The sequence below is a fragment of the Coenobita brevimanus genome, chromosome 45 (genome assembly GCF_032717465.1).
Source record: "Coenobita brevimanus isolate Jiangsu-jjx chromosome 45, ASM3271746v2, whole genome shotgun sequence".
Taxonomy (NCBI): Eukaryota; Metazoa; Arthropoda; class Malacostraca; order Decapoda; family Coenobitidae; genus Coenobita; species Coenobita brevimanus.
Genome location: NC_136998.1, coordinates 13152121 through 13164810, shown reverse-complemented (window position 1 = coordinate 13164810; position 12690 = coordinate 13152121). Strand labels below are relative to the sequence as shown.

Sequence of the window (12690 nt, the reverse complement as noted above, 5' to 3'; positions counted from 1 at the left end):
CCAACGAGTGTTACCATTTATACCTACATAAAATACGTGTTTCATACATACAGCTATACATTGTTACATCTGCAAAGTGATAAAGAAAATATACCATAACAGTTACTCAGTGAACGATTAAGAGAACTGCATTAAACATTTATTAATTAAAGCTACCTAGTGGAAGCAGATAAATTAAGTTACAAAGAAAACCAGAAAAAAAAAAAAAATGGCCAACACAAATGACGTTAGCAAGAATGAACATCTTCAACACAATCGGGAAGACAATGATTTCCACACGGTGCTGACACATATATTGCCCACGATAGGTACAAGTGAAGAACAAGTCAGTGTATATAGTTAATACTGTATATACTGTATATATATTTTTTATATAAAATAACAAAATATGGGACTATATAATATCATTTTCAGTCATATCTGTGCAATATAAACGAAACCTTAAAAATGGGTCCCAAGGAAATTAGCCAGCAATTATGCAACCATGAACAACACAGAAAAAGCGTAGACAAATGAAGAAAAACAAACTATAGAAAATCAATACATATAAAAAAAAGAAAGAAAGAAAGAAAAAGAAATAGAGTAAGATCACATAACAAACAAATGAAAATAAGTGTAAGTGTTACTACAAATGCCAAAATACCACATAAACTACAAACAAAAAAACAAATTGTTGTCTCCACAAGCTAGTTGCATGGCACAGCATATCATCGACCGCAGCATGACCAGATTCAATGTCAGGACTGCAATTATTACAATTATGTAACTACAAACAATATGTAACAATTATGTAACAGTTGCATTAACAAGATGTAACTTTTATGTAACTTTAACTACAATTATGTAACTACAACAATATGTAACAATTATGTAACAGTTACATTAACAAGCTGTAGTGCCAACAGCCATACAACGTTGAGTACACCGCTTCCCGTCCGATCAGCGAAGTTAAACAACGTTGGGTCTGGTTAGTACTTGGATGGGTGACCGCCTGGGAACGCCAGATGCTGTTGGCATAACGTTCTCCCTACGTGTCAAGTGGGGTTGGTGGAGGATTAGTGCGCCTCCCTGTAAAACAATTAACTCTAAGCCCTTGGCCACCCCGTTTGGGATATATGGCGTCTGGCAATGAATGAATGAAACTTTTATGTAACTTTACCTACAATTATGTAACTACAAACAATATGTAACAATTATGTAACAGTTGCATTAACAAGATGTAATTTTTATGTAACCTTAACTACAATTATAAGGCCAACACAATTATGTAACAGTTGCATTAACAAAATGTAACTACAATTATAAGGCCAACACAATTATGCATTACCACAATATTATGTAACAATTCATAAAATGTTACAATTATGTATTACTACAATGTTACTACAATGTAACAATTACAATACAATCATGTAACAATTCACAATGTTACAATTATGTATTACCACAATTCTGTATTACCAGAATCTTCTTACAAGTTAGGTGAAATATTAGACATTACTAAAGAGATAACTCAATATGTAATGTATAACCTAGCAGTATTACCATTGCACAATTATATGCGTATGTCTGTTATACATACACATCGTACAAAATGTCATACAACAACCATTGCATTTATTCAGATATGTATACAACTTGTTTAAAATGTAATATTACTGAATCATTGCAATTTACTATGAATATTATATGTATACAATATTATAATCAATATTATGTACTAATAGATTAGCATATGTCAATGATGATTGCTGTTGGAGGACCTTCAGCTGCGTGGGCCGAGCAATGTCAGGTCTCCATATTATAATTACAAATCATAATAGATAAATAGATAGATAGAGAGACAGATAGAAGGAGGAAGTCAGATGATGAGAAGGTAGTGTGTCTGCGAGAATCGAGCAATGCTAAACATGCTTACACACTCTTAACTCAAGGAATGCTTGATAGGCACACGACAGCGCCTCGTGACCATACACACACATACACACATACTCACACACAGGCTTCTAGAACTTTCCAACCACAGCGAACACACGTGACACGACCCCTGCTACACCAGAATTTAGGAAAGAGAGCTCAGAAGGAGAGAGGCCATAGAAGCGGCAGGTAGTAGGGAGAAGGGCTTAGCAACATGGAAGAGAGAGAGAGAGAGAGAGAGAGAGAGAGAGAGAGAGAGCGAGACAGTAGGTAGCAAGCGGGACTCTACTTAACGTTACTCGTGTGTGAGACTTTGTTAATATTTCCAAGACAAATAAAAATAGTCCCATACTATTCTTTACCTCTCCTGTCATTGCATGACAAAAGGGAACCAAGATTTTCTACTTACAAAACTACTCAAGTATAACAACCGCTCGTCCACAAGTCTAATAGATAACTTCTCTACAAGTAACTACATCAACTTGCACATTTCTGTCTTGCTGAAAATATACTCTCATTCAGCCTGTCCCAAAGGTGACCATTCCCAACCATCCTTCTAACTATCTCCAAACTGCTTTAACATATCATGTGTTTCAAAACTTTTCAAGTCTATTATTAACCCCTAAAGACCGCATTTTTCTGAGGGTATGTTCCACCCCGGCTGCAGTTCAGGGTCGTTTTTTCAACTTCTACAAAAGTTAAATTTTTTCTTCCAGTTTTGAAAACCTTTAATTTACACACTTGAAATTGACAATCTTAGTCCCATAAGCCTAATGTTTACTGCAAAACTGTCAGTTAAAGATCACAAAAGTCCCTGGATTGTAGATAAAACCAGCAAAAATCAGTGGAAACTTAGTTTTTGCTAGAGAACCTTACCAGAATCAATTAAATCAATGTAGAATATGTTTCTATTGAAACTAGGTGTAGGAGTCTACATGAGAATATAAAGAAAAAAGCAAAACAAAAGAATGTTTCATTCATTCATTCATTGCCAGACGCCATGTATCCCAAACGGGGTGGCCAAGGGCTTAGAGTTAATTGTTTTACAGGGAGGGGCACTAATCCTTCACCAACCCCACTTGACACGTAGGGAGAACGTTATGCCAACAGCATCTGGTGTTCCCAGGCGGTCACCCATCCAAGTACTAACCAGACCCAACGTTGCTTAACTTCGCTGATCGGACGGGAAGCGGTGTACTGCACATAAAAATACCCTATGTTTTTTTTACCTTACCCTGTGAATATCAAGCACAAATTTACTATAACAGGTACAAAGAAAAAAAAATGGAGAGCACCCTGTGGATGCCCCTTAACTGTGGACGGCTTGAGGCAGTTGTATGATCTGCCTGGAGAAGACCAGTTAGCAGGACTTAAAACTATGGCAGAACAACTGGTGAGAAAAGAATGTCCTGACTCAAAAAATTCGGCAAAACCTAATTTTCGCTAAAGAACCTCACCATAATAAATGGAATCAGTGTAAAATATGGTTCTGTTGATGAAACTAGTTTCAGGAGTCAGCACAAGACAAAAAAAGGAAAATAATAATTCCATGCCTGAAAAACATAATCTTTAGTAAGACTCTATAAAACCAATAAATATACATTTCGGGTAAGAGGTGGGTTGGAGGGTCTCTGGTGAGGGTGTGGGGGGGTGAGATACATCCCCAATATGGGGGAGGTGGTGTGGGGATATTATGGTGAGAGAAAACACACACAAAGCGATCATAGCAGGGAAGTTCCCACCTCATTCAATATAAAGGGTGGGAGGGAGGTGGAGGTGAGGGGGAGGGGGATGGGGGGGTGAGAGGGCTTGAGACACTCCCTCATACAATGTAGATGTGATAGTGGTGGGTAGTTTGGGTGGGAGGAGACAGAGCGAACTGTATCCAATCAGCCAGAGGGAGGTGCAGTGGCAGGGGGAGGAGGAGTCCCTCAGCAGACCTGGTGAGGGGGCAGGATCTTTATTCCAATGCCTCATCCTCTAGTTCTGAATGGGTATGAACCATTTATGCCACAAAAAGGGCTAGCTAAGTGCTCAGCAGTTTTTGACAGATCTTCTATGATCATCAATCATAGGACTCTACCTGGCAAACAGGCAAATTGACAATCGTTGGCCATAATACTTTAGGGGTTAACAAAAAAATTTCAACTGTCTTTCCTATCACAACTTTCCTTCTGACTGTCAGTATTGCTCCACTGGTGATCTTCTTCCATACCTTTCAGTGTCCTGGTCATCCTCCTTTAGTGTCTTCGGCAAAAGTTTTACCATTGCATTTGACATCTCAAAGGCTTTCGACTAAGTCTGGCATAAGACTTAAATTTCCAAACCTGCCCTCTTACGGTTTTTTATTCTTCTATCTGTGCCATCATCTCTAGCTTCCTTTCTGGTCATTCCACTGTATAGCTGCTGTTGCAAATGGCCACTGTTCTTCTGGAGTTATAAGTAGTGGTGTTCCAAAGGGCTCTGTCCTATCAGAAATTCTCTTCCTTTTACTCATTAGTGACCTTCTAAGCTGTATATCTAACCCTATCCACTTGTATGCTGATGACTCCACTCTTTGCCTTTCCATTCGTTTCTTGTAGCGCCCATCTCAGCAGTTTCTTCAACAAACAAGGGATGAGGCTGTGACACATAATGTCAGACTTGGCTCATATCTCTGATTGGGATAAAAATAATTTTTATTATAATGCATCAAAAACTCAATTCTTACATCTTTCAACCCGACAAAATCTCTCACAGGAGTACCCTCTAACTTTTAATATCCAGCTCAATCCTGCATCATCTTTAAATATACTTGGGGTGTCATTCTCTCAGGTTTTATCTGGGAAAGAACATAATTATTATCTCTCAGCATATTCTGTGCCTTCCTTACCCCTGCACAGCTGTTGACTTTATACACAGGTTTTGATTTGCCCCTGTGTAGAGAACAACTCACATGTGTGGGTAGGTTTTCCACATACAGATCCTCTGTGCAAGGCAAAGTCAACGGCTTTTCATTTTATTAACTCTCCTCCTCTTACTGACTCCCTTCAACCTCTGAATCTTAGCTGCACTGGTGCATCTTTATCTCTATTCTATCGCTACTTCAGTTTTCACAGCTCCTCTGAACTATCTGCTTGCACCCTTCCACCAAAGAGGGCATGTAGCACTCGTCTAGCAAAAAACCTTCACCCCGGTTCTTTCCAGCTATCTAATCCAAGAGTTAACCGTTACTCTTAGTTCTTCATGTATGCAAAAGGTCAACTCTTGAACCGTCTACCTCTGTATGTATATCCTACTGCATATGATGTACAGTCTTTCAAATGCAGTGTGTTCAGGTATTTTAACCTGAGGCGTACCATCAACGTATGGGTACGCTGCAACGTTTTGTCACACCTAGACCCATCGACGTACCGGTACGTTGCACAATTGCAAGGTTCATAATTTGCACAATTTTCAATTTTTGCGCGTGATTTTTGGTACGTATACATGGGACACCTTCCTCTACAAGATGCCAGGCAGGGACAATGCCTTACCCCACATGACCTCCTCACCCCCCCCACACGGCATTGCCTCGGCAACTCACATGTTACCAGTGACCTGGCCAATAAAAGACATTCAGGGCCAGAGAGATTCCCCAATCAATGACAATGTGAAGGACAAAGTTTATGTAGCATTAGAGGAAGAAACAGTCAGAAATGATGATCAGGTAATGTCGCCAAAAAAGATCAGGTGTGTTGATGTGTTAGTGAGTGAAACAATGCTTATATTGCCTATATTACTGTTTGAAAACCAATATACTCTCATACTTCATATAAATTCGTACCAAATAAATAAATAAATACCGTTTATGAGTAGTGTGGAATAGTTACCCTCCCATTGAACTCGTTTTCTCTGGAGCCAGCCTGATAGAAAACCCAGTAAGGTAAGAAGTACTGCTACCTGTATCGAGTATTTTAAACCTCAGGTGAGCGATTTTTCTATTAATTTTCGATGTTTCTAACCAAAAGTGGAGGTTTGAGCCAAAAAAAAAAAAAAAATCCAAAATTGGTCGATATTGGGGGGAGTCAGTGGTGGAAAATCGGTCAGGACAGGGCAGGTTAAAATGGATGGAGGTTGAACTTGTTCTTTGTTATCTTGTTTTTGTTTTTTTCTTGGAGGGAACAATTTGCAAGCTCCTGGTCTTTGGTACCTTCTTCCTTGCATAAAAAGGGGGTAAAATGGGCCCCCGGGGGTCTTCTCCCACAAGTGAGTAGTAGGGAGTGAAGTGAAGCACCAATCAAACAGGGCAGTACTACTGAGGTGGATGGAAAGCTGGTGACAGGAAGAGCTGGAGCTCCAATTCCACCAACCCTCAGGACCTGTTCCTGATCATTTCCATTTGGCGAACATTTCTAGTGATCTCATTAGCTCAGAGAGTAGACCATCATACTCTCATAATTCCTTTACCTCCAGCTTTCTACACCACATTACATGTGCACTAGATATCACATCTATTTCCATCTGGCCACTGCAGTATTATCAGGGAAGTTGGTGGTATCTCGGATTGCCACCACCATCAGGGTAAGGCTGGCGGCTCTGGGCCCTTCTGGTCACAGTCAAGTGGCTGTACCGACAGCAGTTATTGCAAACACAAATGCTCATCAGAGGAGAAGTGCAGGTTTGGCCTTATATTTTAGTAACATGCTTGGTCTTAGTACCTGTCTGAATTCTGTTTACTTTCCCTCCAGTCTGTATCCCTTCTAGCTGTATTCCTTACAGAAACCCAAGACTCTCCCTCTACTGAGATATGCACATTTAGTTTTGTTTGTTACCGTCTCCTCACAAACTTCTGTTACAAGGGTTGCACCTGTTGTTGTATATAATCAGAACATGTAGTTTACACTAGTTTGAACCTCATTTCAGCTAACTTTGATTATTAATTATTCAAACTAAACTGCCTAAATTTTACCAACCAGTAAAGTGCAATTTATGAGCGTGTGATGACCATGCTAGTGTCGGTACAAATGCCTATCATCATATTTCATCTTGGTGTAAACTGTGTATATTTCTGGTAAGATTGCTGATCAATAACAGAAGAATTATAATTGAGCTAAAAATGTACTTTCTCACGTTTTGCTAAATTCACCCATAAACACAGAAAAAAAAAACATTCATTTAAAATTATGAGCATGAAAGCAATGTTGGGTCTGGTTAGTACTTGGATGGGTGACCGCCTGGGAACACCAGATGCTGTTGGCATAACTCCCTACGTGTCAAGTGGGGTTGGTGGAGGATTAGTGCCCCTCCCTGTAAAACAATTAACTCTAAGCCCTTGGCCACCCCGTTTGGGATACATGGCGTCTGGCAATGAATGAATGAAAAATATCCTATATTTAATTGTTAGAGTTCATTCAAGAAAACACAGTGTTACAACAGAAAATCTTTTTAATCCATCACGTCCCGCTGACTTTTGGATACATCACCATGTTTTGTCACGGTGACACCCATTGACATATCCATATGTTTTGCGATTGCGAGGTCCGTCGTTTGCACATTTTTCAAATTTCATTGTGATTTTTGGTATGTATCCACGGGACACTTTCCTCTACCTGCCGCCAGGTGGGGACACTGCCTTATCCAACGTGACCTCCCCCCCCCCCGCACGCCATTTTCTCGGCAAGTCACCTGTTACCAGTACCTGGCCAGTAAAGACATGTCGCGCCATATATGAAATGCAAGGCAAGAGTAATTCCCCAATTGATGACGATGTGGAGGATAAAGATTTTGTGGTGCCTGAGGAAGAAACGAGCAGAAGTGATGAGGAAGTAATGTTGCCAAGGAAGATGCAGTATGTTGATGAGTTCAGTGAGTGAAACTGCTTATATCATCTATATTATTGTGTGAAAACCAATATATTTTTGTAATAGATTTAAATTCGTACCAAATGAACAAATATCTATCTATTCTGAGTGGTTTGCAATAATTACCGTTACATGGAAAACGTGACATCTGCAGCACGGCTCCAGACAAGGCAGTAACAGGTGATTAAAGGGTCACCTGTTTAGACCATTTCTAAGCTCAGGTGAGCACTTTGGGGGACATTTTCCAATGTTTCTCATAAAAAGCGGAGGTTTTAGCCAAAAAATAAATAAATAAAAAACTGCCAGGGTTGGGGGGGGGTCAGTGGTGAAAAATCAGTTGGGCGTGGCAGGTTAAAAAAAAATAATAATAATGAAGCATCTCAGTTAAAGCTCTCGGTACATTCCCTCGGAAGGCTGGGATTCCAAGGGGTTTCTTTAGCTTATATAGCTAAAAACAAAATGTATTGAATGTGTTTACTACCTGGTGAAAGAATCTCTTCACTGACTCACATAGTAGAAAAGTTATCAGTCTCTGTAAACCATATCATTCAGTGTCATGTCGGGCCTGGCTGGGTTGGGTCAGATAGTTCATTTGTCAGCTGAACACAAAGTACACATTGCTGCGTTCACTCGCCTATGAACATATCTGTATAGTTTATCACTCCCCAGTGCTTCTTCTGAACCCGACATATATGACTCCATAACTGCACAGTTGGCCAACCTTAACCTCACCCTTAACCTGATTGCTGTGACATTCATCATATGATGGAAAACTTGTAGCTGCAACGTACATCATATGAGCAAGTATGTTTTGAAATAGGCGTGCTACATATTTTTCCCATATGTCCTCATTACTTCACCACAGTTGAACTAATGTAAGTAATGAACTCATATTTGTTTTTCCTATACTTTTCCATGCACTCTTTCATTTCATATGAGCAAAAAGTATTTTTTAAAACAAAATTTTTCCTCATTTTCTTGCACTTGGGGGGTAGACCCGGAATGTTCTCATTATTTTATCACGTCTGAACTGAGGTAAATAATGAACTCATATTTGTTTTTCCTATACTTTTCCATGAACCCTTTCATTCATATGAGCAAAATTATTTTTGAGAAAAACTGTTTTCCTTTCATTTTGCACATTGGAGTGACCATGAAACCTAATACCGCAGTTGTCGGGTTAATTCTGAATTTGCCATTTTGGGTGACTTTAACGTCCATAATGGAGTGTGGTTATTGCATCTGGCCAAGACTGACAATACTGGTTTAGAATACAAGCCGTTTCCATAATAGTTTAATCTCACACAATTAGTAAATTAACCAACCAGAATATCAGATAATCCAGACCATTTCGCCTATCTCTTGGAACTATTCCTTGCCTGACAAATAACCCAGATCAATACAGGAGAGAGATACTGTCACCACTTAGATCCTCCGACCTGTCTCATCAAAGCCTCATTAGTCAGTTTTCCCAAATCTCCTCACACTGAACCAGTCAAGGTGACCTAGTTGCACTGTGATAGGGAAGACTGGGATAGATATAGAAATTATCTTGCTGATATTTCATGACAGTCTTTCTTCTTCCCTGACATCAGTTCTTCCCAATCACACATTAATGACTTAATACAAGCTTGTATGGAATTGTTCATACCCAGTCAAAAATGTACAAAATTATCGGGCCATAATGGTTTGACAGCAATTGTGTCACAGCAACGATCCAAAATTCCTTAGCATGTAACTTTTACTTTTAAAGAAATCTTAATCCATCAATTTAAAACTGTGAGAAACCATGCAAATACTAAACCAAGCATTCTTCACAACAAAGCATCCAAACTATTATATAGTCCTAATGATGATTGAATATTCTGGTCAACTTTCAATTGTTTCAGTAACAATTTTAACAAGTCTTCACCCATTCCCCCACTACTATCTTCAGATGGAAACGTTATAAATGACTCCCGTGCAAGAGAGAACATCCATGTTAGTACGTTTGCTACAAATTCTGCCAAAGGAAGTTAGTCAGAACGTCCCTGTACTAGAACTCGACTTTCCCGAAATTGCTCCACTTAAGATACATACTAGATATGTAAAACAAGTCCCGGACTATTTACCGACCAAGAAAGCTCCAGGTCCAGATATAATCGGTTCGAAAAAGTTTTCCCAAGAACTTTATCCTGTTCTTGCTAAAGTATTCAGACTTTACATCTTTACTTTTTCATTCTCTAATACTCGAAAAGAAGCCAATATCCACCCAGTCGACAGGAATGGAAGTTCATCTGACCTCTGTGATTATAGACCAATAGCTATCATATATTCTTTTGGTAGAGTATTTGAGACTGCAATATATAATCATATTGTGAAACATCTTCAATCCAAAACTTAATTAGTGACAGACAGTATGATTTTCATCACGAAAGATCCACTGTTGAGATATTCAGTTGTTTTACTCATACCATCAACCGGTCAATTGACCATCATGGAGAAACCCATGCCATAGTCCTTCATATTTCTAAAACTATTGTCTGATTTTGGCACCGTTCCCTGCTGTCCAAACTCTCTTGCTATGGCCTGTCATCCTTTGTTTCCACTGATTTGCTCATATCTCGTGGAAAGAAAAATAAGAGTAAAAGTAGATGATGTACCATATATTCCATTTTCCATTCGATCAATGCCGACTTGCCACAAAGAGCAGACCTAGCTCCAGCCCTATTGTCAATTCACATTAATGATTTTTTATCTGTCACTCACAATCTCATTCACAGATATGCAAATGACTCAACACTTGGCAGTTCCTTCACACATAAAAAAAACACTCACAAAGATTAATATCTCTAAATCGCAACTCAGTATAGCAGTTTCCATAACTCAAGTCTTATTTAACCCGAGCCATCCCAACGACTTACGGATACATTGCTACGTTTTGTCACGGTGACACCCAACAATGTATCCATTCGTTTTGCAATTGCGAGGTCCGTCATTTGCACATTTTTCAAGTTTCATGGGTAATTTTTGGCAGGCATATGTGGGAGACATTCCTCTGCCCAACAACAGGTGGGGATAATACCTGGCCCCACCTGAACCCCCTTCCCCCCAACATGCCATTTTCTCGGCAACTCACCTGTTAGCAGTGACCTGGCCAGTAAAGACATGTCGCACCACGGTCTCTCCAATGACGAAATTCAAGGCGAAAGTGATTCCCGAGGTGAAGGACAAAGAAAGAAAGAAGCAAAAGGAAGAAACAAGCAGAAGTGATGAGGCAGTAACGTCGTAAAGGAAGGTGCCATATGTTGATATTTTTGGTGTGTGTACAAGGCTTATATCGCCTGTGAAAACCAATATACTCTTGTACTGCATACAAATTTGTACCAAATAAATAAATATTTACATACAATGAGTGGTTTGGAATAGTTACCCTCCCAAGAAAACGTCTTCTCTGGAGCTTGGTATGAGAGAACATGATACGAAGGTGGGGATAATGTTACCTGTACTTGGTATTTCTAAACTCAACTGAGCACTTTCTCTCTGAATTTTCGATGTTTCTCTTAAAAGCGGAGGTTTCAGCCAAAAAAAAAAAAAAAAACTTCAAAAATCTGCCGGGACTGGGAGGGGGTCAGTTGTGAAAAATCTGCCGGGAAGCAGCGGGTTAAGATCACTGAGTAGGGACAAAGGAACATTATCTCTTTTAATGCTAGGAAAACCAAATGTGTACAATTTACTAATAGACAAATATTCCCTGATCCTATTACTACCATGAATTCAACTAATATTCCTATCTCTAAAAGTATTGAAATCCTCGGTGTTTCACTTATCAATGCCCCCAGCTGAACCTCCCATGTTAGACCATTTGCTAAAATCACTTCAAAGAAACTTGAATTATTGTACAGAATCCACAACTACTTGACTGACAAGAATTTGGCCATTATTTACAAGAGTCATGTGTGCTCTCAGCTGGAATATTGCTCAACCCTGTGAACTGGATGTGGAGATTTTGCACTAATAGAACTGGACAAAATTCAGAACAAAGCCGTAAGAATTTTTAATAACCCTGCAATTACAGATGAACCACCTCCCCCAGAAGTAAGAAGGAATGTTGCCTGTCTTACAATATTTTACAGATACTTTTATGGCAAATTTTTTCATTCATTCATTGCCAGACGCCATGTATCCCAGACGGGGTGGCCAAGGGCTTAGAGTTAATTGTTTTACAGGGAGGGGCACTAATCCTCCACCAACCCCACTTGACACGTAGGGATGCCAACAGCATCTGGTGTTCCCAGGCGGTCACCCATCCAAGTACTAACCAGACCCAACGTTGCTTAACTTCGCTGATCGGACGGGAAGCGGTGTACTCAACGTGGTATGGCCGTTGGCTTTATGGCAAATGCTGGGACGAAATTGCACCCACTGTGCCACCTCTCCATGTCTTCCCCTTTGGTACACCGGCATCAAGTAGTACTTATGACTGGACTATCACATTGCCATATTGCAGAACTTCTGCTTACCAAAATTCTTTTATTGGCACTCATTTCCCCAGAATAGTTTCCTCCCCAAACTTCAAACTACAGTAGTTCAAGTCCAACCGTTACATATTTTTTTATGAATGGAGGACATCTGTAATATGGTGTATTGATTATTTTATTATTCAATTTGTTTTTCCTTCCTCTGTTCATCTTCTGTAAAAAAAAAAAAAAAAAAAAAAAAAAAAGGAAAAACAAGACCAGTGGCCATCCAGGGTCCCAGGCAGTGCGGATATGCACGAGCATAGGGTTTTACCCGCGTAATACCGGGTACCCCTACAAGTTAAATATAATTAAGTGAAATGCCATTATAATGACCATTGAAAAAAGCCAGTATCCGGTTCATTTAAAACCCTCAAAGTTGTAGGTTTGAATGAGGAATTAATTGTAAATATTAAAAAGTTTTGGAGTGAGGCTCATTTCTCTGAGAGGAT

The 12690-nt window shown here is 39.5% G+C and overlaps 2 non-coding genes and 1 pseudogene across 2 annotated transcripts; 1 reads left to right on the top strand and 2 right to left on the bottom strand.

Annotated features, from left to right (window-relative positions):
* Positions 1-897: 897 nt before the first annotated feature.
* Positions 898-1016, top strand: LOC145398550 (5S ribosomal RNA). Its single transcript, XR_013897138.1, has one exon. It is a non-coding gene; the product is annotated as a 5S ribosomal RNA (ribosomal RNA).
* Positions 1017-3018: 2002 nt separating this feature from the next.
* LOC145398532 (5S ribosomal RNA) lies at positions 3019-3137 on the bottom strand (annotated as a pseudogene).
* Positions 3138-11991: 8854 nt separating this feature from the next.
* On the bottom strand, positions 11992-12110 carry LOC145398547 (5S ribosomal RNA). Its single transcript, XR_013897135.1, has one exon. It is a non-coding gene; the product is annotated as a 5S ribosomal RNA (ribosomal RNA).
* Between the last annotated feature and the right edge of the window lie 580 nt (positions 12111-12690).